At 37.4% G+C, this 6,711-nt stretch overlaps 1 long non-coding RNA gene across 1 annotated transcript in view; it reads left to right on the forward strand.

Moving 5' to 3' along the window:
• The window catches only part of LOC117102983, a 20,398-nt gene extending 14,443 nt beyond the window's left edge, over positions 1–5,955 (forward strand). Inside the window, exon 3 of the long non-coding RNA XR_004444507.1 lies at positions 4,496–5,955. This is a non-coding gene — a long non-coding RNA (uncharacterized LOC117102983). The remainder of the gene's footprint in view (positions 1–4,495) is intronic.
• The last annotated feature ends 756 nt before the right edge of the window (positions 5,956–6,711 follow it).

Raw genomic sequence — 6,711 nt, forward strand, 5'->3', positions numbered from 1 at the left:
GAATGTATTACAGTTAACTGTAATTGAATTACAGTTAACTGTAATGCATTCGACTTAACTGCAATTCAGAGGTAAATGATAAAACGGCTTGCCATACTACCACCATATCAGCCGACTGAGCTAAGCTTAGTCGGCTGACATAAAGCTGTAAGTGCTCTGATGACGGATATAGCATGGATGAAAGTAGAGTTGCAATGCATCAGGAACTAGCGTTGTAGGCCTACCATCGCGTACTAATGTGTGAAAATTCATTTGCTTATAATCGAATTTGAATTTCCAAATCCGTCTCGATTGGAACCCACTCCCAGAGAGCATTACCCAAATTGAATTCAACTAAGCTGTTACAGGTCATCTTAGAGATACGGGAAACAAATATGATCGACTAACAAGCTGTAGTAAATGTGTGCACATCAACCTGTCCATTTGACTCAGTTGGAGTGTTGGACAGTATCAAATCCAGATCCAGACAGAAATATCATCGATAACATTCCAAATCAGCCCCACCTCGATACATTGAGAAATACGGTACCCCAACACTTGATGAAGTTAAGGAATCAAAACAGCTGGACTCCACGGAATACCTGCAGAGGTCTATAAAGCTGGAGGAGACTTACCTAATCACTAACTATAGCCTACACCAGCTTCTCATCAATATATGATCAATTGGTACGAAAAACTGGTGAACAGTAAATAAGATACGGTACAGATTTTTGAATATTTAAAAACTGGGGAAAAGGGGGCGTAACCGCCCATTTTTACACCTTTTTCTCCCAGTTTTTAAATATTCAAAAATCTGTATCTCATACACCGTTGCTCAGTTTTTGATCAAACTACTTTTTTATGTCTTAGAAAAATCAGTTCTACAACATATCAAAAATTTTGTTTCCTCCGGAGTCTGACTTTAACACTTATTTTCCTTAAGTTGGGAATAACATTTGCTTCGGCAGCCGGCTGTCATCCATGCGAACAACATGACCACTCCATCTTAGTTGGGTTTTTTTTTATAATGAAGGCTTCGATGCTTGCTGTTTTTGCTTCATTCAGGACACTGCCATTGGTTCCAGCTGATTTTTAGGATTCTTTGAAGACAGTGTTCATGGAACTTTTCAAGTATCCTTAGGTGCGTTCGGTATGTTGTCCAGGTATCTGAAACTTACAGGAGCGTTGGAACTACCACTGCTTCCAGGGGCGGATCCAGAAATTTTCTGACGTGGAGGGCGGGGCCAATACGGCAGGCATTCCACAACCACCTCAACCCAACCACGGTTGGGGCTGAGGTGAGTAAATTTTAAGAATAGGACCCTCAAGACGCTCGAAACTGGCACTCCCAGATGGTAAAAATATGCTTTTTCAAAGCAGTGTTCCTCGACAAAAAAACTATTGACTTCATCTCGACGGGAACTACACTCACTCTATCTCTCCCCCCACGGGCATCGCAAAGGTCTAATCAAGGACCTATAGTCTATTCTATACTATATAAGCATTATGATTTTGGTACCTCTGGATGCCCGGAAATGGCACTTATTCAGACTTAAACTTTGAATACTTTATCTCCATTTAAAAAAAAATGTTTACAAAAGAAGAGAATCTTGGCCTGCTGGGCAACCCACCCCACTGGCTGGATTAATATGCTATATATCCTACAGTCGATTTCAGTGACACATTATGTTGTTTTGTATCAGCAAAGCCCTTTTGGATCAGGGTGCTATAGAGCGAGGACCCTACCTAACAATATGAGTAGGAGAACCGAAGGAGCCCCTAAGGATCAGTGGCCCTTGGAGCAAATTTTAAGAATAGGCCCCTCTAGACGCTCAGAAATGGCACTCTCAGACGATAAAAATGTTTTTTCAAAGCAGTGTTTCTCGACAAAATTATTGACTTCCTCCCGACGGCAGTTATGCTCCCTCGTATGCTCCTCCTCCCTTAGACACCCCTCCCCTCACGGGCGTCGATCGGAAAGGTCTGATCAAAGGACTTATAGTCTATTCTATACTGGGTAGCCGCAAAGCAAATTATGATTATGGCACCTTTAGATGCCCGGAAATGGCACTCGCTCAGATTTAAAATTTGAAAATTTTATCTCAAATTTTTAAAATTTTGACAAATGTAGGGTGGCCCTGGCCGGCTGGGCACCCTACAACCACTGGATTAATATAATGTATTTCATACAGTTACTGTCAGAGACACATTATGTTGTTATTAACAAAGCCATTTAGGATCAGGGTGGTATATAGAGCGAGGACCCTGGACCCTCATGGGTAGGGGCATCAAATGGGCCCCTAAGTGTCGGTGGCCAGCAGATTTACGGCGTTTACGAGAACGCGTATGCGTTAGTCAGTTGAGCATGGATAGCTGTTCTATAGCTGGGTACTACATTCTGGCTAAAAATAACTCTGTCTTTAGGTCTCCGCCATTTGGCCTTTTTACATCCTAATTTATGCGTCGGGGATATAGCGATGTGTTCGTTGTCAATCAATAGAAAATTCAAAATTAGTGAGTGGTAAAATAATCGAGCTCTCCTTCCGCCCTCTGCTGGATCCGTCACTGAACTCATGGGTACACTTCATTTTTTCCCTTTTCTTTCTTCCCGTTAACTCTTCTCAATTTTTTTTAATTTTTCGGCGTCACTGACGGTGGGGTAGGGGGGGGGGGGGCCGGNNTGGGGGGGGGGGGCACGGGTCCCCGTGGCTCCTCGCTGGATCTGTGCCTGGTTTTATAAACTAACACTTTAGTGTCTGTTCGCATGTCATGATCTTGGAAGACTCGTGTTCGAAGACGTCCAAAAGCTGCTCCAGCTCACTTTAGACGGTGTTGTATCTCGTCGTCAAGAACAGCATTAGAGGAGAGGTGACTCCCAAAGTGTGGAAAGTGTTCCACGTTTTCCAGAATTGTTTTTCCAATCCTAATTGTTGGTTTCTATCAATCGGTAATGGTTGAGTTTTCTTTGAGTTTATGGTAAGTCCAAGCTTTGTGTATGCGTAATTAAAGGCAGTCAGCATCTGCACGTGCTTTTCACAGAAAGCTGCAACACAATTATCATCTGCATAATTGGAATTCGATTAGGAAACTTGTAGATACATTGGTCTTGAACTTTAGACGGGCAAGATTAAAAAGTCTGCCATCCGTTCTATAGACAATTTCAATTCCTGGGGCTAAGTCATCCTTGATGATGTGAGTGATTGTCGCAATGAAGACTTCAAGTTAGGTGGAAAAAAGAAACGATATAAAGACCTGTCTCTTATACACATCTAGATGTGTATAAGAGACAGTATATATATAGGTTTGCTAGGCTAGCACCGTGAACACAATAACGGTGCCCGAATAGAAAGGTGTATAATCGTATCAAGCACACCTGAAACAAAAAGTTCCTTTATTTAGTTGTATGAAAATAAGTGTCTCTCGCTGTATTCGAACATGCAACTTTTCGTTATCAAGGCGAGTATCATACCCATTAGACCACGGATTTAACCCCAAACACTTTCTCTCATACAGCTTCCTGAAACGCTCACACATAATGGAGCTATAGGCTAAGCTTGATAAGCTTATAGGTGCGCATACACGGCGAACGTCATAACCACTTAACCATCGTTGTGGTGATCCAAGTGCCAGTAGAATTTAAGTTTCTTTAATTCTTTTAGTTTTAACTTGTCTGACGTCACAATTTTTATATAGCACTAATATTACATGTAACTAGACTGCCAGAGATCTAGAAAATATCACAATGCTCGATCTCGAACGAGATTTTGTATATATAATGTATAATATTATATAGAGTTTTTAAGGCGTATGAGAAAAACCACAGAAACAGCAAGCGGAATAATGCAATAAATATTATATATGAAATATATATGAATATATGTATATACATATATTCCATATATACATACATATATGCATATAAATGTATATACATAGGCCTATATAAACATGAGTCTCTTTTACCTAGACTGTTTACCATTCAATCTTTTATAGCACTAAATGATACAAGAACTGATAGCGAAAGATTGCAGGTTTTGTAACGCCAGAGACATTTTTAAAAACTGAAATGGAACTTTTCGTTGACAAGCTTTGCTTGATACAATTATACATATTTTTTCGGAATTTGCTTGAAAATTTTCTCAAAGGCTTTTGATCATAGGTCTTCTTTTACTTATACAGCTGGTTTTGAAAATTACCTGTTATCGAGGACATTTTCAAATATACTGAATAAATGCAATCCAATTCAATCCAAAATGCCAAAGCCTCTGGTAACACATTCACACGCACTTATTTCTATTATTAGTACACTAGCCAACCCATCATTAATGTAATGTGAACCACGGGCCATGTAAAATAATAGGGTCTGTGTGAAACAATCACGTTGTGTGAATCTGTGGTGTAAAAGATGCATTATCAAAGTTGACTGACGAAAAGTTTACTTAAGAAATTACTAGATAATGATTAAAATTGATAAATGGATTACATATATTTAACTTTAAGTTGCATCTTTTTTCAGATAATTAAATGAAGCACTATATTCTTAAAGCAATCTGAGAGAAGTATACACAAGTACGAACGTGGTCATGCTCTCATAATGTACTCACCAAGTAAGCACAGATGGCGTATTCACCTTAAATCATACAGTTTAGCTTCTTCTAATTCATCATGGCAGCAAACTTACTCTCTAATATAACGAAACATATATTAAAATATTTAACATATATTGTATGACCAAATTCTATATTTTGTTAAGCAGACTAAAAATATATATAGCAATAATGTAAAATAGGTCAAAAAATCTAATACATTTTGATGAGTCAGGGTGGACCAACAAGAAATATTGGACATTTATACTGGAAGATATCATTAACTAACACGACCACACCCCAATGAAAATTGTATTGCTGGCGATTTCAAAACTATTATGTGGAGAAAGCAAGTCAAAATAAATATCTGAGGGGAAAAAACGAAAAGCCTAACAAGTGCATAAATGATTATAGAGTATGTTTGTTCATGTCACTGCGCATGAGAGCTATAATAATGTAGCGTATTGAAGTTGTAATCAGTTTACTAAGATTCAATATCTAATTACCGTTGATTATCTTGACGACATGAAATATTTGATGGACAGACAAGCAGAAATCTGAAAGCAATCCAGCAGATACATGTAATATCGCCAAACCAACATTTCAAGGAGGATTTTAATCGCATGTACCGTAACTGCTTGATGAATGTTGATGTGGATATGATTTCTGTTCTAGCCACGCGTTTATTGCAATAAACAATTACAGACAGCCACACAGCATATGTTGCTGTAAGCCGAAAGTATTCAGGATACATAATTTAAATGCAGAACTTTTTTCGAAGAAATATTTTGATTTGTTTCCGTGTTAACAACTTTAATAGGAGCAGAATTGTCAGATTATAAGATCGAAAAAAATCACAAAAACGTGTTTGAAGTAACCAGTGTAACTCGTAAAGAACTAAGGACTTAAGCGTAGATTTGTTACCGTACATTGTTGCTTGGTGTGCTGTAGTGCATCCTTAAACGTCTGAAGTAGCTGTTATTACATTTCATATTCATTCATGTTTGAAAGAAGTTCTTAAGAATTAACAACAGAAGAAAAGTTTCAAACATTATTGCCATTGGATAAACTCGTATGTTAACAGTGTGACAAATTTCATCTTTCTTCCAATACTGTTTCGTTGGTGTAACGGAATTTAATTCTTTAAACACATAATATTTGTACGATTGTTAAAAGTTGTGACGCGTTGAGGAACAGCTGTCGCTTAATTTTAGTTGCCAGCCCTGGTGAGCTCCATACCGTTTTGGATATTATTGGGTGATGTCGCTTTACATCCCAGCTGTAATATCACACAACGTCCTTGATTATCCTAGTTTGGAAAATGTGTGTTTATAGTGCCAGAAATCTACGATGGTTTACCGTGCTCACATTGTTGTTCTTGGTGTTCCTGGAAGGTAAGCACAATTGCATAATTTATATTACTAACACTAATTTTATTTTGTTGGCACTGTACCTACGTTTTTGAAAATTAAGCTGTTCTCAACAACCATTTTTTTTTTAAATAATAGAAGCTGGCTGTACAGATATGTTTTTAAGATATATATTATAATGAAGTAATTCCAATTTATTGCCAAACTATCAGAATTTAAATACATAATTAATGTTTGTAATTGTATTTCTTTACTGCCTGCGTTCAAACACTATTACTTCACAATTAAATTGTAAGTTGGCGTAATGCTGTGGTGCTTGTTATGTTCTTCTTTATATCCAAATTCAGTCGTATTAATCAATTTATGCTCAACGAAATAAATAGACCAATAACAAAGCCAAATGGTGATTTGGTTTTAACAAGTGGATACTGGATGCGTTCAAGGAGTGTCTTCCGTTTTTTTTCTCAATATAATCTTTAAACCGTAGAGGATTTCATTTCAATATCATAATTATCGACACAACTAAAAATGGTGCCAATTATTATATGAATAAGAACATGATGTTTGAAAGGGAAATTTGAGATAGGATTTATAAATTGATGTCCTAAATACATATTAGACAAATTATCCAAAAATATTTCTGCGTCACGTTCAAGTCATCAACACACTTTTTATGTATTGATGACTTTGATATTATTAATGATATCGTGCCAAGTTTATCTTTTCATAGGCCTATATATATACACCTCCCGATCCACACTCATGCACATCCACAC

Source organism: Anneissia japonica, unplaced genomic scaffold, assembly GCF_011630105.1.
Source record: "Anneissia japonica isolate Jap-2015-1 unplaced genomic scaffold, ASM1163010v1 scaffold287721_len753485_cov172, whole genome shotgun sequence".
Classification (NCBI taxonomy): domain Eukaryota; kingdom Metazoa; phylum Echinodermata; class Crinoidea; order Comatulida; family Comatulidae; genus Anneissia; species Anneissia japonica.